The following is a 24,816-nucleotide window of genomic DNA, read 5'->3' on the forward strand; positions in this document are numbered from 1 at the left end:
ATATTAATAGTAGAATAGGTTATACTTGATATCTTCTTGATTACAACACACCACCATCACATCATATTTTTACTATGCTAGATCTGTCTACATGGTACTTTGGCAGCAGTTTGTCCCATGAAAATTCATAGAAGCCATTAAAGGGGTAATCCAGCGCTACAAAAACATGGCCACTTTTCCCCCTCTCTTGTCTCCCGTTCAGGTGTAGTTTGCAACTAAGCTCCATTTACTTCAATGGAACTGAGTTTAAAACCCCACCCAATCTGGAGACAGGAGAAGGGGGAAAGTGGCCATGTTTTTGTAGCGCTGGATAACCCCTTTAAAGGAGAAGTCTGGGCAAATCGATTTTTTTAAAACAAGTGCTGGGGAGGGAAAGCATAAAAGAAATAACATGCTCTTACCGCCGCTCTGGTCCCTGGGTCCCCAGCCCGAGTCCCCTGGTCTGAGCAGGAACCCAGGTTGTGATGTGTGCAGTCCGCTCAGCCAGTCAGCAGCCTAAGCGGGACCATGCTACGGCCGCTGACTGGCTGAGCGGACTGCACACATCATGACCTGAGTCCCTGCTTAGACCAGGAAGCAGCCGGGGCCAGAGCAGCGGTATGCAGCCACCAGCGCTGGAGCGGGGGAGGTAAGAGCATGTTGTTGTTTTTACCCCCCCCCCCCTCTCCCCAGCACTTGTTAAAAAAATCGATTTGCCCATGATTCTCCTTTCACTGCTCAATTCTGGTCAATTGTTTTAACAAAAAGATCCCACATGGAAACATCTACAAGTTACATTTTATGATTGGAGATGACCCTATGTAGGACAAACTAAAAAAAAAGGGTGGGCCTACAATTTAGAGGCTCGAGTTTGGGTAAGGTAAAAGAAATATATTTTAAAGAAAGTTACATGAAGCAGAACTAAAAACAACCCATGCTCAGGCAGCTGCTATAAATAAAACAAGCTAAACTTTCCTTCCCTGCTCTCCCACTGCTGATAGGATCACAGAGCTATGGTCCTCATGCACAGCTGACTTTTGAATCCCTCAGTGACACCCAGTACTGCCAGAGTAAGTCGCAACTGAAAACATTTTTGTGGTAACCCAAGTGGCCTGCGGGGTAGTGCAGGAGCTAGCAGATGATGTGGTACCTCTGTGGCACTGTCACAGAGCCTGTTTAGCATCTAGCTCTCCTTAAGTACCAGCAAACAATATGTTCCTAGTATTACCTCCCACGGTGTAATGATGTAAGACTCAAACACAGAGAGTTTAGAAAAAGTTGCTGAAAGTTACTGAAAGTTCTAGGAAAATGCTAAACTCTGTGCAGTCACAGTTTTAATACACGCCCCTGATAGCAGGGCAGTTATTCTTGGGGTCAGGTCTGTCAGCAATTCCCCTTTAAGACATTTGCTTCTGCTTTTATCAGGTAGAGTGAATTTTGGTAGACATCGGACTTAGGAGCAGAATAGTCTCTTGGTTAGATGACTTTAAGGTTTACAAGAGTGACAGGGTGGACTACCAGTGGCCACTGTCCAATGTGTATGGTACTCTGCTGGAGGGAGTCCTGACAACTTTGGCTTGGTTGCGATGGCTTCACAGAGTGACAGAAGTAACCAGTACTTATGGTCAGAAATCCATCTATGCTGACATGAGTATATGGAGTGGCACATCCAGGAATACTTGGCACCAGGCTGGACACTGGTAGGAGCCGACCTTAGGTATTAGCCTACAAGACTTGCAGAGATGCACTTCTCCAACCTCTGACTAGAAACAGGAACACTGCAGAACACAGGACTTGTCTAAAGACTTGTAAAGAATGACCCCCTCAGCGTGGACATTCTGGTTCCTTCGGGCAGTAGTGGCACCTCTGGTGATTTAGCAGGCCAAGAGGAGCACAGAAAACAGGAGCAGCAGTACAGCAGCACAGGCATGATCACTATTTGCACAATTCAGGGTGACTACAGCTGTTGCTGAGGATCCCGGGCCAGCTTAGGGTTGACTACTGCTAAGATTTTCTGTTCTGATCTGTGAATAGGCTGAAGAAAAGTAAGGAGCATTCAGATTTGCACCCCACTGAAGGGAACTGCAGTACCAATAACCTACTTCTGAGCTTTCCTGTGATTCAGTTACTATCTACTCCAGAAGAAGGATAAAGGGACTAGTAAAAAGAAGGGATAGAGTAAAGAGAAACACCTCACGATTATAAAGTAGACGGTTTAGGTGGCTACCCGGAAGACTCTGGGAGGGGCCACGACTGTCTGAACTTCTCACATCTGAGCACACTGCAGCAGCACTTCACTTGGGGGCGATCCTCTGCGGGGCCCCTGAGTGACATGCAGCTGCAGGGCCATCCTGGATGAGAGCACTAAATTAAAGAGGGACTACACAGAGAGCCATCTACTAAAGGGGGAGTATGCAGAGGGCCATTTATTAGAAAGGGACTACACAGAAAGCCATCTACTAAAGGGGGACTACATAGGTGGCCATCTATAATAGGGGCTGCACCAATGGCCATCTACTATAGGGGATCTACACAGAGGGCCATCTACTATATGGAGGGATGCACAGAAGTTGGCTTGTACTATAGGAAGAACCTACACGGCGGACATTTACCAAGGGCAAACTGATACGAGCAAGCTTGTCTCTCTAGGGTGCCCACGCAGTCTGCCTATGCACAGGTGGGAGGGGACAGGTTAGGTGGACAGCTCAAGGACCAGGGCACATTTAACCTGTCACTGCCTCAAGATACACTGTATGTTACCCTGCAGCCAAAAGCCTGCCTGTTGTAGTGTTCAAAAACAGCACCTCCTTTGTGGCTGACTTTCAGTAAAACAATAGTGGTTTATTACCATTTACCACACTCTCTGGCTCCATCATTCCAAATATATACCAAGGGCACCCAGAAACCCCATCGGCCAGCACTCTCACACAGGGTCTGCCCCAGGAAAACTAAAAGTAACACCATATTTAGTGAATACCCTGTGATCCCTCTAAAAGCCACCATGGCCACTGAACCATAGAAGATGACCAGATTGAGGATTTCAAGCCTCAGCCACCCCACAAGCCTCCTACCTATTTTTCCCTCCAGGCTGCCACAGAAATGTGCATTTCCAGTAGTCATTTGCGGAATACTTTTACAATTACGATCATACTGCATGATAGTTTTCTGTTGATATTGTATATGTGTTTTTCTATGTTCCCTTGTAGTAGACCTCCTTATTCCATTGATTAATAACAGAAATATGAACTTAGAATCACTAGTAAACTTTCCCTTTATTATCAGACTTTATTAACCTGTCTGATAACTTTGACTTTAATTTCACAGAGATAAAGCGCTACGTTTTTATTTCCTTTTATAAGCTTGTGCTAAAAAGTAATAGCTCTATCACCTTTTACAATTTGCTACTTCTTAGGTACTCAACCAAAAGGAATTAAATGGCAATAAAGCAACTTTGAATGGCACTCATTACCCATTCCGGCAATCACAATTATTTAATAAAGGAATCGTCAAAGTCTTATTCCCGTTATCACATTTTTGCAACTTTATACAAATGACTTAAAGTTAACACTGGATGGAAATAATTTCATAAATGTCTGGAAATTTCTTAGAAGAAACTTTATTTAAATTGGAAACACACATAAAATATAAATGAAAAAAAACTACTGGTGAGTTTCTAGGAAGGAAAATATCAAACGCAGATAATCATTTAGAAATTCACATTGAATATTAGTTATTATTAGCTATACTTTTAACCTTTTCCTACCAAGGACATATCTGATAAGTAATGGCAGGGTGCCGAGAATGTATCTGATATGTCCTGGCAAAAGATGAGCGAAACCCGAACAATCGGCATTTGAGTCCCGCTGCCTGAATAAGGTTGAGGCTGACCAAAGACTGTGTGAAAAACATGGACACAGGCTGTATCCATGTTTTTCAGGTAGTCCTTGGACTGCATCCACCTTATCCAGGCAGCAGGATCCAAATGCTGATCGTTCAGATTTGTTTTGGCAAGTTCAGTCTTCTCTAATCCTAGCTCTAAACCAAGCAAAAGACTGAACATAGTTTGAACATATCCTTGTTATGTTTTTTTCTTTTATCTTTTCTCCTTGTAGAGCCGTACCTCCTTTTTTTTAACCAGAGTAATATAAAGACTTTTTTTTGTACAACCAACTATACTTTTTAAGGAACCTTTTATTTTACCATAAACCAACACAAATCTGCAACATTGTTTTGCTTTTAAGCATATCACCATACAGCTTTTTTTCCCATCTACAGAGCATTACGGGGGCTAATTTTTTTGTGTAGTATTCTTTAACATTTCTCGATACCTGTTTTGCATAGATGGAACTTTTTTAAATCAGTTTTTATATGACGCCCATCATTTTGAGTCTAAAATAATGAACGTCATATAGCTGTCTAGCCTTCCCTGGCACATTATTCTAGTTTGGGGTACTAATTGCCCTTTGGGTGTGTCCTAATTGAAAAGTCCATTGAATTTAATAGTAAAAACCAAAATTGGTCGCCTCTTCTCTATTTTTGATGTTGTGTGAACATAGCCTGGCTTTGACAGGATACCACATGTATGGAGTTGGCTCAGCTCCTGAAATTAGGATTTGCACATTAGTATGTAAATTCAAGATTTGGCTAGTTATCGGCCGTCTTTTTGGATGGCTGTCATTTGGAGACAAAAATATGTTAGTATTATTCAATTTATGCCAAAAATTTTTATAATATTGCCATAATCTCGTCCTAAAATGACAATCATAAAATGGCCAAAAAAGTACATAATGTGAACATAGCCTAGAGGTGGAATGTGAGATAGGCGGCTAGGAGACACAGTTACTGTGGCCGGGCTGCAGATTCACTGTATATGTAAGGCCACATTCAGACTACCAAATCTGTTGGCAACATCCTGGGGATTCCACTGCTCTCTGTCTGTGCCAGAGACTCCCTTTTATACTCGGCGGGTTCCACCATCCGCCCAAAGAACTCATATGTCAATTCTTTGGGCGGAGGGCAGAATCCACCCGAGCATAGAGTGGAGTCTATGGGACACAAGGAGATGCAAGCAGGAGCACGGGGGAGAGAGGCGGAATCTGTGGGATGTGTGGATTCCGTAGTCTGAACACTCCCTAAGATGGCAAACATTTTAGCGTGACTGGAAATGTACACATTTTATTTACCGCTTTTCATAGTATTGTCATCATTTTGTTTATTATACATTCCTATAAATAGACATATCGGAGCTTGGTGTCATTTGTTATATATCAAATTTTTATTTGTTAATTTTTTTTTTACAAATACAAAAATTTGTGATAGTGTACAATGGTTCTAGGTGTCAGTTAGACACCTTAACTGCTAAATAAAACAGTATATTAATGTAGATACTATTAAATAATATATTAACTTGTTGCAAAACAATAATAAAATATTCATGGACTTTTAATTTTGTATTCTCAATTGTTATAACTGTTTAAATTTTAACATAAGGTTATAGGAGAAGAATCTACTGCTATTTTAAGATGCTTCAAGATGACTCATCAGTAAGATATTGCTTTCTTGGATGTCTTAGTGTTTCCTTTGTCAACAGAAGTGTATAATTACTTGGAAAAGTAAATGCTAACGCCGCAATTATTGTAAAATATCTTTTTTAAACTTTTTGCTTAAGTATTTGTTTTATAAAGTTTTCTTTGTTTTTTTTCTTTCAGTTTATATTCAACTTCTTTTTGATCTTGACAAATATTTATCATTTATGAACTTTCTGATTGGCATGTTATAACAGTGAATTGTAACAAAAACAATTTAACCCCTTACTGACCAGCCTATTTTGGGTCTTAGTGACCCAATAAATTTTCTTATTTTTTTCATTACCGCCTTCCTAGAATCAAACTGTTGTTTTACTTTTGCCAACATGGCAATATGAGGGCTTGTTTTTTACGGGACAAATTTTACTTTTTATTGCCACCATTTTGGAATTCATGTAATGTATTTATTAACTTTTATTAACTCTTTTGGGGGGATAATGTAAAAAATGGCATTTTTTAATATTAACCCCTTAAGGTCAAAGCCAATTTTCGTTTTTGCACTTTTGCTTTTTCCACTTTATGTTTAAAAGTCCAAAGCGCTTGCATTTTTTCACCTAGAGACGTATATGAGCGCTTATTTTTTGCGAAACCGATTGTACTTTGCAATGACAGGCATTATTTTTCCATAACATATGCTGCAAAACCGAAAAAAAATCATTAGCGCTGTCAAATTGAAAAAAAAAAAGGAATTTGTTTTGATTTCAGGGAGTTTTGCATTTACACCGTTCGCCCTATGGTAAAACTGACTGGTTATGCATGTTCCTCAAGTCGTTATGATTACAACGATATATAATATGTATAACTTTTATATTATCTGATGGCTTGTAAAAAATTCAAACCATTGTTAACAAATATATGTTCCTTAAAATCGTTGGAAATTATTTTCTTAAAAAAATTACTCTTTAGATTGACAGAGATCAAATTTTTGAGCATTCTGAGAAAGATGTTAGTTGGCAAAAAAGAAAGCGTCAATGGATCAACAATCCTTATGAAAGTTTCTGGTATTTGCATTTAAAATCATTCCCAAGGTCAGAGAAGACTGTATAGGGCTACTGAAGGAGCTAAGTTTCCATATTCTCTTGTAAGGTTGTTTAGAGTTGAGTAAACCTTTTAAATAGTTAAGCTCAGGGAGATGGTAAAAAAGAAAAACCCTATGCTTACCATCCTCAGTCCCTCAACACTACTGTTCTCAAAAAGCCCGCCACTTTCAGGGTTGGAAATGGCACAAGGAGTAACCTGAAAATCATTGGCCACAGTGGTGTCACCTTAGCCACTGATTGGCTGAGTGGGAAATTCCTTTTACCAACCCCAAAACCCCAATAAGTACTACACAACAGAACCAGGAAGCACGAGAATAGTGGTGGCAGGGGAGTGAGGAAGGTAAGTATACATTTTATTTTTTACTGGATTTTTTGGTAGGAGGGTTTCTTCTTTCAGTGCAAATATTGTCCTGCATTAGGCATTTTTATTAATCTATTTGAATGGGTTTGCCAAAAAAGAGTCAAATATTTGTAATAAAGCATAGGTCAGAGTAGTGTTGCAAAAAATTTGGTTCTTTTTGAGCTTTTTTTTATATAGTTTTAGTGTTTATATGGTCATATGGGGACAGTCTTTAAGGTGGTTATGGACACCTTTGAAATATATTTTCTTATTCTGTTGTGTACTTATAATGGACTGAAACAACTTCTTTATGGGTCTTTATTAAAAAGAAAAAAGGTTGTCTACCAAGCTCCTGCGCTGCGTCACCGCGCACACAATGTGGTGGGGCAGTCAAAAGCAGCATCCAATCAATATCTTGGGGCATGTTAGACTGGTCAAGCCATGTGATGCTTGGATCAGAAGCTCTGAAGTGTCAGGCCAATCACAGGTGGCCTGGCACCCCTAAGCTATGTCTGGTGGGTTATTTAAATGGCAGCTAATGTCCCATAGCTTCCCCATGATTACTAGACTTTTCCATTGTTATCCTTAAAGGGTTTCCTTAGTGATCCTGACATTGGCTTGTTTTCCTGACTTCTTTCTTGTATCCTGATTTTCTATTTCGCTACCGTATGTATGAACCTTGGCATGTTTTCTGGTTTCAGCTTTTGATTTGGTTTGTGGTGTGTTAGTCTGACTTTGTCCTTGTTTTCTGATTTTGCCCTTGTACTTTTCTGGTTTTGACGTGGACTGCTGACCATTCTTCCTGACAGCCCTGCACATAGCCAATGTAGGGACCGTCACCCAGTTGGGGTCTGCTATCTAGGACAGTACATTTTAGTAAGTAGGGACGATGGGCTGGGTACAATTGGGGCTCACTGTTCCCCTACGGTGGTATCAGTTATGTTCTACATCTTCTGTTTTTAGTAGTGTCCATCAGAGACACAATTTCGGACAGACCGCCTTTTAAGATTAAATATTTAGTTAAAATCTAAGTATAATAATACAAAAGTCAATAATAGTGCTGCTTCCTCTTGTGTACAGTGGAGAAGATTCTACAAGGTTGTTGTTCGTGCACATCAAATAGAAGTGCGATGTTTGGATAATTTGTGAGAGTTACATTGGGACTAATTATTGAACACAAACAATTATCTTGCTCCTCAGACATGGTCCAACTATGTGGGAATGATGGAAGAAGAGTTGCGTTTTCTGGGGCTGTTTAGAGCTGAAACCTTTTATTGATGATCTCGCTGTAGTATTGGCTTTTGTTTGTTCTCTGATTAATGCAAACCTGTGCCCATCTTCTATCTATTAAATGGATACTGGCATATCTTGCTTTGTAAAATGACATGGTTTTAGGTTTATGTATGACAGCTTCCAAGTGAAGCAATTACTGAAAGGCCAAGGTAGGTCATATTTATCTAAGGAGACCCATTACTCTGAATCTTTTGTTGATACTCATTAACTCTGTATTGTGTTTTAACTTCCTGAGGACTGGCCTATTTTTGTTTCGATTATTTTATTCATTTATTTTGTTCATTATTGACTTCCAACTATGTAAAATTTTCCCATTCATGTAGGGTTTTTTTTTGTAAGAAGGAACAAGTTGTACTTTTTTATGGTAACTAGAGATGAGCAAAGCGGATCTGGCAAATCAATATTTGCTGCAAATCGCACTGTCAATTTCCTTTGTTCTGCAAAGCAAATTCTTGCCAATTTGTTAAGGAAATTTGCAAAAAAAACAACAAAAAATGGTGGCCACACATGCTGTCTGGAGCATCACTGGGTGGGAGAAAAGTATTAACCTTAATCCCTAGCGCCCATCCAATTAGCTGCAGGCCCTTTGTGATTTCAGCACCTCCTCCTCCCCCTCTATATAAGGTGGTTTGTTAAGGAGGTGGCGGCTGTGTGTGGAGGAGAGAGCAGGATGGCAGAAGGCAGTTAGTTGACTTTTTTAAATTGTGATTTTCAGAATGTTGACACTTTTACAAATACATGCCCTTCTGTAATAGTCCCAGTACTGTAGGTACTATAGTTTTGCCTGTTTTACTGAAATTCTTTTACAAATTCGATTTACAAATCTTAACGAGTTTGACTGAAAAGCGCAGTGTCAGGAATGTGCAGTAGTGTGGTGTGAACTGGGCCTGGTTTTTGCTTCTGTGACACACCTGATTAGGTCTCAGCTATCGGCAATGCAAGAGTTACCACTGAACTCTCCCAGCCATAATTGCCGCAGCTGAGCTGACCTGGAGGATCAGAGTGCTGGTCCAATGGGGATCCAGACTGGGCTCTTGATCCTCATAAAAGAAAGCTAAGCCAGTGTCTCAGGGCTGGCTATTAGGTTTCACACCCTGGTCCCAGCTCCCCCTGTCTATTCCTGCGATCCCCATCCTAACTCCCTCTGCTTGCTTGACTTTGTTACCTGACCTCTTGCCTGACATTTTGACTATCCGATTGTTACCTGATTTTGTATTACGCTGCCCATTTGGTTCTGACCTTCCTTGTTTTACTATTCTATATTGTGTTTGTTTGTCTGTCTTGTTCTGTGTGCACGTATCCAGTACAGATACGTCTTCGTGGTTGTCAGTATCAGGGCTCTCTGTTGTGTCTCGTCCCTAGCTCCCCTGTCTGATACGCGAAGCTCGCGAAATGAATTTACAGCTGCTTCGCTCATCTCTAATGGTAATCTTTATTTTTATTTATTAACCCCTTAACGACATCGGGCGTAAATTTACGCCCTGATGCCGGTAAGGGAGTTCAGAGCGGGGCCGCGCGGCGAACCCGCTCTGAACCGCAGTGGTCCCGGGTGCCGCGTGTAGCCCAGGACCGTAGGTATTAGCGGGCACGGTCCGATCACCGTGCCCGCTAATACAGTAATCAGATGCAGCTGTCAAACATGACAGCTGCATCCGATTACCGGACGCAGCGTCATCCCTGGTGTCTAGTGGGGAGATCGCTCCTCCGGGATGTTATCCCGGAGGAGCGATCTCCGTTTCTGAAGCCGGCCGGGGACGGCTCCAAGATGGCGCCGTCCCCGGCTCGGCACTCGTTTACTTCCGGCTGCAGCAGCCGAAAGCAAACGAGTGCCGATCTCATGGATCTCTGCAGCATATCTATGCAGCAGAGATCTCTATGAGAGATCAAAGCACTTATACTAGAAGTCCCCCAGGGGGTCTTCTAGTATAAGTGTAAAAGTAAAAAAAAAAAGTGTTGTTAATAGTAAAAAGCCCCCTCCCCTAATAAAAGTCTGAATCACCCCCCTTTTCCCAGGTTATAAATAAAAGTAAATAAATAAATAAATAAACAAACATGTTTGCTATCGTCGCGTGCGTAATCGCCCAAACTATTAATTAATCACATTCCTGATCTCGCACGGTAAACGGCGTCAGCGCAAAAAAATCCCAAAGTGCAAAATTGCGCATTTTTGGTCGCATCAAATCCAGAAAAATTGTAATAAAAAGCGATCAAAAAGTCGTATATGCGCAATCAAGGTACTGATAGAAAGATCACATCATGGCGCAAAAAATGACACCTCACACAGCCCCATAGACCAAAGGATAAAAGCGCTATAACCCTGGGAATGGAGCGATTTTAAGTGACGTATATTTGTTGACAATGGTTTACATTTTTTACAGGCCATCAGATACAATATAAGTTATACATGTTACATATCGTTTTAATCGTAACGACTTGAGGAACATATATAACAAGTCAGTTTTACCCCAGGGCGAATGGCGTAAAAACACATTTCCCCCAAATAAACAAAATGCTTTTTTTTTTTCAATTTCACCACACTTTGAATTTTTTTCTGGTTTCGCAGTGTACTTTATGCAAAAATTCAGCCTGTCATTGCAAAGTACAATTAGTGACGCAAAAAATAAGGGCTCATGTGGGTTTCTAGGTGGAAAAATGCAAGTGCTATGGCCTTTTAAGCACAAGGAGGAAAAAACGAAAACGCAAAAATCGAAATTGTCTCTGTCCTTAAAGGGTTAAGTGTATTAAGAATTTTGAAAAAAAATAAACAATGTAGCAGGATGAAAATAATAATAATAATGTTACATACTTACCCAATAGAATATAGATCTGAAGGTAATGTAACCATTTTAAAAACACACCACATCAAACTTGATCTAAAGGTAGTTCCTTCAGATGGTGAAGTGATGATCATCATTCTATATAAATGGTTTACTGTTCTCTAGTGTATGTGGAGGTTAAAACTAGGCCTTCAACGGCGTATCAACGAGGAGCTTGTACATTGCTATAACATGGTAAATAAGAAAAACATAAATAACAATTGAATAAGGCTAAGGAAAAAAAAGAATAGAGAAATAGAGGGAGATAGATTGAAACAAAATTCTTATAGAGGGGAAATATAGGAAAGGTTTTTTAAGGAGGAGGAACTGAAGCACAGTAGTGTACTTCACCATTCTCTCCATTATTTGTATTTATTTTGTTGTTTTCTTTTTAAATAAACCACTGAATGCAATGTTTATCCTTATAATGTTGGGGGGGAAAAACTATATGAATTTTTGCAAATATAACTTAAAACAATTTGAAATCTTAATAACTTGTCCGCCAGTTATTATAGTGTGTGCACTAACATTGTATACGTTGAAAAAAAACGATCTGTCTTCTCCACAGCTATATTCTACATTTTCTATAGCTTGCTATTTTCAGCACTGGTTACAAAGTATAATTTCCTGTGGTCATCACCTCAGACAATCCCATTACAATAAATGACTGAAGTAATAAATCCCCTAGCAATCACTGAGACGTATGCGGTGCTTGCTTTGTCACTCGGAGGATGCCTATTGTTGACACATTTTCCTTGACATTATGCATTATTTTTATACCTAGTATAAATATATTGCTGTAGTTTTGTCTTAGATATATCTTTATGTATCAGGTGGAGTGGTGTTCTGCTTAATTGTGCCCGTTATTAGAAGTTTATAGCTGTTATTTCAGAGAGAACCATTATTAGGACCGGATAACGCTACTTAAGGCTGGCTATGCTATTACTGCTAGTTACACCTGTTTAGTTATTAATATAGGCAGCCATGTGGAAGTTTAGTTTCATGCCTTAGCTCACACAGAAATATTTAATCTATAAGTTTAAATTGTTGAGGCATTAGGGGGTAGAGGTCTCTCTATTCATTGATGTCATTAGATACTATGTAAAGTTAATTTGAGACCATAGTACTGTATGCAGTATATACCCAGTGTGCATGACGTGGTTCTGTTTTTTAGGATGATTTTCTAAAAATGGAAAGATACTGTATACTAAACAAGCCATATTTAGAGTGGTTAAGCCAGATGTGAGGGTGCTAATAGGTTAAAGGGGTACTTTGGAGAAAGTATCCCTTTAACTGATGTCAGAAAGTTATACAGATTTGTAAGTGTTTTTCTATTTAAAAAACTAAAGTCTTCCAGAACTTAGACAGGGGAGTTTTCTTACCCAGTAGAAAACCATTCCTGCCCTGGACAGTTCCTGTCATGGACAGAGATGGCAGCAGAGAATGTGTCATGCTGGAAAGAATACACCACTTCCTGTAGGGCATACAGCAGCGGATAAGTACTGGAAGACTTGATATTTTTAAAAAGAAGTCATTTACAAATCTGTGCAACTTTCAGATACCAGTTGATTAAAAACATTATTTTTCCCCCCGAGTACCCTGTAAATAAAATCACACGTATTTTGCATTAAATCTATGACACTGGTCTAACCTCCTGTCAAAGCAAAGCAAAGCAAAACACATGTTGAGTCAGTCCCATACTACTATCTGTTGGCTTTACTATTGAATGCTATGTGTACACATCTGTCCAGTGGTTTTATATAGTCCAAGGTATCACTGCTACAGTGTTACTAAATATTTCTTTATTTAAACCAAAGGCTGTTGCTGAGACATTTATCTAAGATGCCTTAGTGTCAGTGTTGTAGTAAATTCAATGCTTTTTCCATAATTTTCCATAAAGTTTGATGAATACAGTCTAAGGCTATGTTCACACAACGTATATTTTCGCAAAAGTACGACCGTTGTTGCAATCGGCAACAACGGTCCTACTTTGTACAAAAACATACGTTGCCTTGCCTTCTATGGGATCCTGTCTTGGGCGTATACACATAGTATACGCTGTAGCTGGGATCTCTCGGAGCGCCATAGAAAACTGACATGTCAGTTTTCTGCAGCCGCTATTCAGTGCACACTATGGAGCAAGCGGCTGCGGCCCCACGCTTCATAGTACGCCGTGGGGAGTCACATCACGGAACGGCCGGTCTCTTACGTTGTGTGAACATAGCTTTACCTATAAACATGGCCCCAGAGATGACCACAGATAATACTGCATAATAATCCCCACCCACTGTCTGAGACGGTTGAAAAGTTAAAAACAGTGACAAACTGGTGTAATTGTGTAATTCCCATTTACTTAGATGGGACTACATTGTTTGCTACACTATGGGACTACACTGTAAAGGTCCTATTACACATGAAGATCTGCTACATTAGCGCCCGTTTTCTGGACCTATTGTACGGCATGATAATCGGGCAGTAAGGGCTGCATGGACATTTTTAGTGATGTCCATGTAGCCCTTGCCCGAACACCTGATACCTTGCCTCTCCCCACTCCTGATCTTCTCTCCTGTGCTCCTCAACCTCCCGGTCCCGGCGGCAGCAGCGTCTGAACCGCCGCTTGTGATTGGCTGACAGGCTGCTTAAACACTGCAGCTGCTGGGATCGGGAAGCTGAGGAGCACAGGAGAGAAGATCGGGAGTGGGTAGAGGCAAGGTATCAGGTGTTTGGGCAATAGTCAGCCGTTTGCCATGCATCGCTATTACATGTAGCAATACGCTGTCAGCGACCAACAATTTTAGGTCCAAACCTAAACCAACGATCAGCCAATGATTTTTTCATGGGCTGATCGTTATCTCTATTACACAGAGCGATCATCGGCAGAATCCACACGATTCAGATGATTATTTCTCCGTGTAATAGGGCCCTAACTGTTTGCTTGGCTTTTAAGCAAAGTCAAAAGTATAATTTTAAGTTGGAGTGATGTTTTATTATATGGATTACAATTTACAGAAAAAAAATTTCATTTTTGACGGAAATGCTCCAAGAAGAGACCACCTGCAGCAGATACATGGAGAAGCCAGTGCTGTCAACAGGAGACATGAAGAGCCACAGAATGTGGAGATCAGCACCGGGAAGGAAATAGAACACAGAGAGATAAAAACCAGAGCGTTGGATTGCGAAAAAATTAAAAAGTCGGAAGTCATGGTGAACGCTGGCGGCAGCAACAGAGAGTCAGGGGTCTTGTCAGGAGCCACTGCCAAGTAACGTAGCTTACGAGGACCTTGTCTTAGTATGATGTTCATATGATGGCATTCATTTATGGAGTAATATAGAAAGTGAGGTTTTTGCATAGTATGGTTGGAGATGGCATTTATGTAGCTATAATCCAGGCAACAATTGTCCATAATACACTTAGAAAAACAGAGTATTTTTCTACATTCTTTGTTGTATCCTCACTGGATGTTCAGACAAAAAAAGCAAAGTTAAGAAGTCTGCTGGATTCTGGCTAAACCGCTCTCTGGACCAAATGAAAACAATAGAACTTTGAACAGATATTGAGGGAAGCCATGTACAGTATATGGACGGAGAAAACAACATGAAATAACTAGAGATCAATGTGAAAACAAGAAAACAAAGTATTGACAAAGTTCCTCGATTTTTTTTTTTTTAGTTACAACTGTGAAATATTTGTAAAAAGTGGAATTTTGTTTGTGTTCTTTTAAATGTCAACTAGACTGAAGTAGAGCATTGAAAGTGAAAAATATGTTCAATTGCCAGAACACTGGTTGCTAGTTGAGAGACTGAAAAAGAATTCAAATTTTCTAAAAAAAATAAATAAAACAGTCTTATTCTTGTGATATTTGTGTCAGCATCTTCTTGGAAATGTGCAGCTGGCAGCAGAAGATGCAACTTCAGACTGGGTAGTCCAATTGTTAAGGAGACTGTGTGATGCTGCTGCTACAGAGCCCTCATTTTCAGCCAGTCTCTTTTCTGACTCCTTAAACATAGCTTTTAACAACCCATGCAGACTTTTTAAAAGTTTTGATCTCTCAGGATTTAAAAGTGAATGTACCATCAGGTACATCAATTTTTTTTTTTCCATTACCTGGTAGGCGCAGGAATCTCGGTGACTTGGTCCTTTTTCCAAACGCCGCCCCATTCCTGCACTCGGCAGCATACTCTTCTCATACATTAGCCCAGCTCTATGCACTGAAGGTGAACCTGGTGCCCCCACAATGTGACATTATCCCCTCCCCTCTGTGACGCGCCACCATTAGAATCAATAGGGCTGCGTCACAGAGGGGAGGGAATATCGTCACATTGGGCGTGATGGGCCCGCCTTCAGTGCCTAGAGCTGGGCTGGATGGCATTTTAAAAAAAGGACCAAGTCAATGCGATCACTGTGCGGACGCTGACCGGGTAATGTAAAAAAAAAGAAAAAAAAGAATGGTGTACCTGATTGTATATCCACTTTCAGTGCTGCTCAATTAGATTGCAGGAGTCGGGTTTCATATACACTTATAACAAGAGTCTGTCTCCTCCAATAGGATGTTAAAAAAAAAGAATAAAGCCTGTACTTACCTCCCTTGCACCTGCGTAGCCTTCATTATCATAGCACACACTTCCTGGCACTGGGATCAGCACAAAACATTGCAACACAGCCAATCATTGATGTCCCACCTCAGCCAGTGATTTCCTGAGCAGCAATGTTTCGTATAATTAATACAAACATATCTTTTTTTACATCTGACTATAACTTTGAGGAAACTATCAGCTACAGATATAGTTCTGTATAGCAGGGATGGGGAACCTTCGGCCCTCCAGCTTTTGCACAACTTCAACTCCCATCATCCCGGGATTTGTTGTTTGGCAGCAACTGGAGGGCCGAAGGTACCTACTGTATAGGTATTTATTAAAAATATATTTTTTATTGTTATCTTGCTGTATTTTTCAGCTAAAACACAGGTTTATTGCTATACAGTATTCATCATCTATTTACCATATTATTTGTGTTTTATATAGATAAAGGCAACTGGATGAAAGGTCTAGTCAGCCAAAAAAAGACATTCTATCATTTTAATGGTATCTTTCCTTGAATATGTACAGATAGAAAGTGTATTTGAATATCATCTCTTGAGATATGGTATTTAATATTTGGTGCCAGATATATATATATATATATAGAGAGAGAGAGAGAGAGAGTGTTTAGTATCGAAATATAATAATATATGCACACACTATATACTGTACATACACACACATCTGAAGTGTTAGGAGGAATAAAGAAATCTGTAAAAAGAAAATTCATTCTTCATGAAAAAGTGCCATGGTGGAAAATCCCTTCCTTTTACTTCCTCATACACAGTGGTGTAGCTACCATGAAGGCAGACCAAGCAACTGCTATGGGGCCCATGAGGTAAGGGGCCCGGTGAAGCTTGATCTGCCTTCACGTTATGCCACTGACAGCACCTGCCTCCCCATACTGCATTTTGTATCCACCCCCCAAACTGTCTTAGGCTCGGACAACCACTCGCATTAACCTCCCCCCCATACTCATCCAGCCAGGCACAGCCCCCGGCATTTGTTCTCCCATCCCCACGGCATGTGAGTTACATGCCTGCACAAGATCCATGAACATTTTTTTTGCTATGGGGCCCCATGGATCCTAGCTACTGTATGCTGCTTCTTATATATTAAAGGACAAGTGCCATGAAAAACTTTTTCCCAGTATTTGGAGCACATTACAAAGTTATATAACTCTGTAATATGATTCAATCACCTATCTGCTTCCCTTCCCTGTCTTTTCCCCCCTCCAACCCCCACCAGGAAGTGTCCTAACTCACACAGACCTAATGACTGCCGTCACCGTCACCAGGCAGCTCCTTCTTGTAAGGATGAGTCATCAGCAGGAGGGCTTCTCTAGGTCCTGTTACACCAGCCTCCCCCTCCCCAGTCCAAGTGATAGCTTGCAGTTGTTCAGCCAATGGGAGCTGAGCAAGCTGAGTCACCTGACAAGGCAGGGGAGGGGGGGGGGCTGCTATAACAGGAGAAGGAGCTGAGAGAAGAGCTTGGTGACGGTGACAACAGTAATTAGGTCTGTGTGAGTTTCTTACACTTCCTGGTGGGGGGTGGAGGGGGGAAAAGACAGGGAAGGGAGGCAGATAGGTGATTGAAGCATATTACAGGGTTATATAACTTTGTAATGTGCTTCAATTACTGGGAAAAAGTTTTTCATGGCACTTTAAGTGATCTTGAACGGGTCCTGGCTAAGGTGTTACTGGAAATGGGTGATTGGAAAGCAGCACCAGGGATATGAATGCAGAAGTCAGAAGCTTTACTTTTGTGCTACCAATGTAGTATAAGGCTGGGTTCACACTACGTATATTTCAGTCAGTATTGTGGTCCTCATATTGCAACCTCAACCAGGAGTGGATTGAAAACACAGAAAGGCTCTGTTCACACAATGTTGAAATTGAGTGGATGGCCGCCATATAACAGTAAATAACTGCCATTATTTCAATATAACAGCCATTGTTTTAAAATAACAGCAAATATTTGCCATTATATGGCGGCCATCCACTCAATTTCCACATTGTGTGAACAGATCCTTTCTGTGTTTTTAATCCACTCCTGGTTTTGGTTGCAATATGAGGACCACAATACTGACTGAAATATGTGTAGTGTGAACCCAGCCTTAGGGCTCATGTACACTGAGCAAAAGGCGAACAATTTTCTGCTTCAAGATTTCTGTTTAAAATTCCTCTTCTATTCTGCTCCAAGCAGAATAGGAGCGGAATTTGAGCGGAATTCAAGTGGAATTCAAGCGGTTTGCAAGCAGAATTCAAGCAGAATTTTAAGCAGTATTCAAGCCCCATTGACTTCTATAGGATTCCTCTAGCAGATTCTGCCAAAAAAGTGACATGTTACTTCTTTGGGCGGAAAGCAGATCTGCAGCAGAAAATTCTTCTTGGAAATTCTGCAGTGTGAACAAAAGAGCGGAAATCCCATTGAACACAATGAGACATTGCCCTGTTCATTCTTTTACGGGAGGAATTTCAAGCAGAATTTAAGAGCGGATTCCTCCTTAATTCCTCGTCTTTTGCTCAGTGTGCATGAGCCCTTACACCCATTCTGACCAGAAAAAGATAAATAAACAAAAATTATATTGTCTTCGTAAGATAACCATATAGCAACATGTAAACACTGCATATATAAGGATAATCCTCCACCTTGTCCATAAGACACCTTCAAAAAGACCAATCATTTGGGATGGTAAAAAATCAATATTCCTTGTATACAGAGGAAACCGGCAACCAGTGGATAATACATATTTTATTGGTTTGTAAGACATTCATTTTGCGATTTCTCTCCCGTAGATCTGCTGTGACACTTGAGATGTTCGACTCCACTATTTGCAGCCGTCATAAATTAGATCATATTTAAATGCACAAAAATCATGTATCTGGGAAATTGTGTTTTTTTTTCCGTAAATGGCGTCTTCTAATGTTGCAATGCATTATAGTTTACTGCAGCCGCCTAGGCTACATATTCCTTTTCTATCGAAAGTCATTACCAATAAAAGGCTTCATTACGACTCAGATCCATTTATAGCGGGAATAAATAAAACCTGACAAATTTGTAAGTAAATCCTTTAGAAGTGGAAGCCAATAGAATAGGACAAAATTTAATTTTATGCATGAAAAATCTCATTAAGTAGCTCCATGGAAATGAAAGGAAGCTGGCATCAGACTGAGCAGCATGCACTTCATCTCTTTTGTCTTTTCCCCTCCTCAGACCTGACTGCTAATGCCGCTGGAGTGAGCAACTTCCTCTTTTTTGCAAAAAAAAAAAAATCATCTCAGTTCCAGTCAACAATAAGGTCAATGAGATCAGCTAGTGAATGGCCGGGCTCATTCCCAGATGCGTTCAGAATCTGAACTTAAGGCAGCTGCAGCGTCCTTTCTCGAGAAGTCTTCTCGTATTACAAATCATTCCTCCAGAGACCATGGATAGGACGATGAAGTCTTGCCTAGAAAGAGAATGAATGATTCATTTGAACTATTAAGCACATGATAAGCTTCGCCTTACTAGACAATTTGCAGTGGGGAAAAATTATCCATTTTAACGCCATCCTTAAGATATTTATAGAAATCGCTGAAACTTTTGACATGATTACATTGGAAAATGATATGATTATTTCTACCATGATATGAAGATGTTGGAACCCTCCACAATATAGATCAATGGATATATAGATAGAGATGATTTCCTAGATAAAAGGCTTTTGTGTGACTCTTGTGTTCTCTCAGTCAAGAGATTTGTGTTACCGCTATGTTTAGCTCGCGAAAGATTCCGTCGATTGATACTTTGTACAAACAGCAGCAGGGAGAAAAGTAGGACTAGGTCAGAAAGGATTTTCAGCCTCTGAGTGTAAGCAAAAATATAGCCCTTTATTAGCGGAATGTAAAAGTCTTGGGAACGGCAATAAAAACACAAATTAAATTTATAATAGAAAGTAAACTTGGACTATGGATAAGCTTTAAAAGCTGTCTGTATGCCCTACTAAGCAACGTATGTGTCACATAGATGGCCGCTCAGATGTAATAGGACTTTACACAAATGAGCAGCTGGCAACATCATGGGGCGACTATCGGAGTTGCCTATTATGAGATAAAACGTTACATAACACTGGAGCATCTATAAGAAGAGCTGAAAGCAGTGCACATAGGTGAGGCACATAATACACCAGATTTTCTTAGTTTTATGGAACTTCAAGATGAGCTACGGAATCCAACACAATTATATAATACCAAAATCTTTGATATTTTAATACAATCCACTAGTTGTAGCAATTTTTTAGGCCAATAATAAATGGTTACTTTTTGTGTACGCTAAAAAAATTATCCATTTTGATTCTTTTTTTTTATAATGAAAGTGTAACTGTATAATGGAACTGGCCCAGTTGCTAGGGGCACGTTGGCGCTTCCTACTGATGTGCCTGCAGACGGGGCTTCACCACCCCTGGCCAATCGGCATCAGGTGTCTCCCATCATGATATGCTGACTGACTGACAATCACGCCTGGGGCTGGGACTCTAAGTCCCATATGTATCCTTCCCATTCATGTGTTCCTTGCCTGCAATAGTGCCTAGTTTACTAGTGTGCCTTGACCTAGCATTTGTTCCTTTATTGTATTTCTAGCATTCTAACTTTTCGTTTGGATCGCGTTTTTGTACTGCACTGCTCGCTTGTTACCAACTTGGACCCCTGATCCTGATTTATTGTGTTGTGTCTGTTGTCTTTGCTCTGTGTTCTCTCATATTTAGGATTAGGGACCGTCGACCAGTTGGCTGCTGCCACCTAGGGCTATTGAGGCAAATAGGCAAGGACAGCCAGATGGGTGCTAGTGTCACACCTGTCCTTTTGTCGCCCTGTTCCATTTCCTGACAGGAAGTGGATGAAAAAATGGATTACACACAATTGCATACATTTTTTCATCTGTCCCCCCCCCATAAAACGTATACGTTAAATGGACTGCAAAAATGAAGTGTGAACACAGCCTTAGTATTATTAGGAATACTAGAAACAGAGCACTGGATTTCATTTTAATCAGTCGTTATTTTTTACGGCTTTTTTTGCTATGTGACGGCTGTCTTTATAAACGTCCTTCATTTTAAGGCCAAAATATGTCCGTTATTCTGAAATCACGGACGTCATTGCAAAATAACGAACGTTATTCAGCCTCAAAATTACAGACATTTAAAAAGACGGATGTTGAAAGGCCAAAAAAACGGTGTAGGAACCTAGCCTATTAGTAGATCACTAATAAAACTTCAGGCCCAGAACCCTATTGTTAGGTAGAGTTAAATGTTCTTCCATAATTGAAATGTAAAAGTTCTCCATTACTTTTTCCGTTCAATAACAAAAAACCCATACTTGCTCGTACAGAACAAAGCAATGTAATTTGTTTTGCCGGGCTGGTGCTGAGCTGACACTTTTTCCTGCTTTAGTTTGTCACTTTGTAGCCTGTCAACAAGAAATTTGATTGTCATCTAATAAAGAATCGAAACTCATCATATTTAATAATTATGTTCCCTTTAGATTCGTTAGCGGGGCATGAAATCAATAAACCGGCTATTATACCCTCATCTATGATTTATTATATTGCAACCTTGACAAGAAAACCAACAATCCGGTGCTAAAATACAGCTTTCATAAATATATTGCAATATGCCTAGTAAACACGCTGTCTCAAGCTCTAATCCATGTGACTTGGATGAAGATCAATAAAAGAAAGTTGCAAAAGTAATTAAGATATCAACACATTTGGCTGTATCTGTACTAAGTAAAGCAGAATGTATTGCAGCATATACATGTTCTATTACTTTTTCTTTATTGTACATAAGGATTTCTCTAGGACCCTCCTGTATGCCTCCATTTTTTTGGCCTATATACGGTTTGAGTTTTTTCTCAAAAATTATTTATGAATACAACTATCACAGAAAATGATTTATAGTCAACATGGGGGTTATATAAAACTAGCAATCATATCATAGAACCACAAAAGTGATTTAAAATGTAACATTTAGAGGAGTTGTCCAGGACAAATTCACCTTTGTTGTGGATAGGGGAAAAGTAGGAGATTGCGCGGGGTCTGACCTCTGTACCTCCTGTCAATCTCTGTGTTGGGACCTCCGACTCTATTCATTCCTATGGAGCGACGGAAAAAATCAAGTATGCTGGAAGAGAGCTGTACGCTTCCTGTCGGCTCCATAGGAAAGAATAGTGACACGGGTCTCACGCCGCGCCGTACCACAGACGGGGCCCGATACTAAAGTACAGAGGTTGGACCACCCGTGATCTCCTACTTTTCCCTTATCCTGTGAATTTTTCATGGAATACCTCTGAAATAGCTAGACATTAAAAAATGTGCCCCCAATATCCCTGATTCCCCAAATGTATACACTTAAAAGTCCAAAAAAAAGGACAAATTAAACAAAAAATTATCATGTTGAGCATAGTTATTGTGTGGTATGGTGTTCACGCCTGTCGAAATCTATGGAGTCCAAGGCATCAGAGTACATAAAATTCTTTATTCCAGTCCACATTGAAATCAAACAATACAAGCCAGGGTTTTAGCCAAAATATTTACTTTGTTAAGCCAAAATAACAATGAATGTGGGATGACAATATGGAGGTTTTTCTTTTTTCTTCCCTTGTGTTGACTGAACAGGGATGCTGTTGAACACTTGTTTGGCAACTTGGCTTCCATTCAGGAGGAGAATTCTGTCTGCATCAGCTGGCTGGCTGGCTGGGTGGCCTGCAACATCCCAACCCCAGAGCCCAGAAGATGCTGCACAGCAAGAAAGCTGCGGTAAGATACCAGCAGTGGCACGGGAGCCAGGGAAATTAGTGCAGTTTATTATTCACCACCTCCCAAGGCATGTATCAAAAAAAGTCCCCTTCCTGGACAACCCCTTTAACCCCTAGGACGTACCGGTACGTCATGGAAGTCTGTCCCCAGACGACCCTGGACCTACCCGTACGTCCTGAGCTATGAAGCGTGCCTATGGCATAGCATTGTACAGTGTATAAAGTGAAACTAATGAATGTACAAGTCCCCCAAAGGGACTTAAAATGTAAAAAAAAAAAAAGTTAAATTCACTAACACCCCCCCCCAAAACCCCTCCCCCAATAAAAGTTTAAATCACCTCCCTTTCCCATTATACCGTAGCGTGTGTAATTGTCCGATCTATTAAAATATAACAATCGTCATTGCGAACGGTGAACGGCGTACAAGAAAAGAGGGAAAAAGTGTGCGGATTACCGATTTTATGTTACATTATACATTAAAAAAAAATTAATAAAAAGTGATCAAAACGTCCGATCTTCACAAAAATGGTATTTTTAAGAACTAGAGATCATGGCGGAAAAAATGACACCCCATACAGCCCCGTAGGTGAAAAAATAAAACTGTTATAAGTGTCACAATAGGCAAACATTTTATTAATATTTAATTGCCAAAAAAAAGGATATCATTTATATATAACATTAGAGAATCTGTGTAAACCTTCACATGGTTGTGTTCAGACTGACCTATAGAATAGAATAGTGGTATCTTGTCGCTTTTACCATATAGTGCATTATGTAGACACAGGCACCCCCCAAATGTTACCATATTGCATTCTTTAATAAATAATATATTTGGGATTCCGTCATACATGTTATGGTAAAATGAAACCATATCAAAGAAAGTGGGGGCCTGCACTACCTTAAGAGGTAAGAAAAATAAAAGGCGCCATTACAAAGTACAACTATTCCTGTAACAATCAAGCCATTACATGGCCCTGTAGATAGAAAACTGAAAGTGCTAGAGCTCATAGAAGGGGAGGAGGGAAAAACGAAAGCGCAAAGATCAAAATTTGTGCGGTCCACTGGGTCATTTTGGGCCTGGTCCTCAAAGGGTTAAATGGTATGGGTTAGAAGTTAAGAAGATACATTAGTTGCTTCATCCCTATAGGGGCTGTTAGTATGACACCTTCTATATGGTTAATGAAATATTTGTCAGCATGTTGGAATATTATATCTGCAATACATGGACTTTTGTTTTTCTTATCGTAGGGAATTTACTTACTTCCAAAGCCTTATTTCCTGAATGCTAGCAAGTCTAGACTTTTTCTTAAAAGAAAGGGTTTCACCATCTTTTGATATCCTTCATACAGTTCCACTATGCAGCTTTCATATCTGATTTCATTGTGAAGTTGGAATGGATGTGAAGTTTTTTCTTCCTCAGAAAGAGTTTTAGACCAACTCTAGTTATTTTCTTGACATTTTCTCAGCAGGGTGCTGAGTTCTAGTTTGTTCAATGATCTTATCTGGCACAGAAAAAAAAATCCCAACACTTTTACAGATTGTATTGATATGCTTTGTTATGGGATGAAGAAAAGAAAAAGTTTGAAAAGAAGTTTTATTTTTGCAGTATGAAAAAGTGATGTTTGCTTCCTTTCAGAGCAAAGCTTTTATTGGAAAAGTCAGTCTGGTGAATGAAATGGAGCTTATGTCCTCTCCAAAATATAAAAGTAGTTTGTGTGCATGGTTCCTATGCCGTGCAATCCAGCACTGGTATTTAAAGGGATAAACACGTTAAATATACTAAAAAAAAAGTTTTTTGTTTTTTTTTTCATTATTAACATATAAATAAATAAACTTAATTCTATAAATGAATAAACTTTTTCAGTTCTCACTCTTACTACTAAGCCTTACAATGGGCTGACACATCCTGTTCTGATGAGATCACTTCTCAGCAATCATCTTTTTACTGTCACAGGCAGGATTACAATGTTATAATGGTAGATAGTTGAAGTAAGAAAGCTAAGCTGTATTCATTTCCAAGAAAGCTTAGTGCTGTGGCTGGAAATGTTACATACATATAAAGCAGGGACTTCTTGATTCCCCCATTACCATGTTTTTTTAGTCTATGATCACAACCTACAACCACTATACAGATCTTGGAAGGGTAGGGGCTTGGGAGGAGGGATAAAAAGTTTTTGGCACCAGGGAGCAGAAGCCTTTGTCCGTCTCCTGCTCTTAGGATAGCCTATTTAAAGTGTTTTCAGGAAGCTTTAGCGAATTACCTACAAATACCCAGAGACTAATCTTCAACGTCCTAAATGCACACAAAAAGCAACTTATCCACACTATTATGCAGGACAGAATAATGCAGAAAAGTACTAAGAAAAGTTAAAAAAAAAGAATGCAGAAACA

The sequence above is a fragment of the Dendropsophus ebraccatus genome, chromosome 3, assembly GCF_027789765.1.
Source record: "Dendropsophus ebraccatus isolate aDenEbr1 chromosome 3, aDenEbr1.pat, whole genome shotgun sequence".
Classification (NCBI taxonomy): Eukaryota; Metazoa; Chordata; class Amphibia; order Anura; family Hylidae; genus Dendropsophus; species Dendropsophus ebraccatus.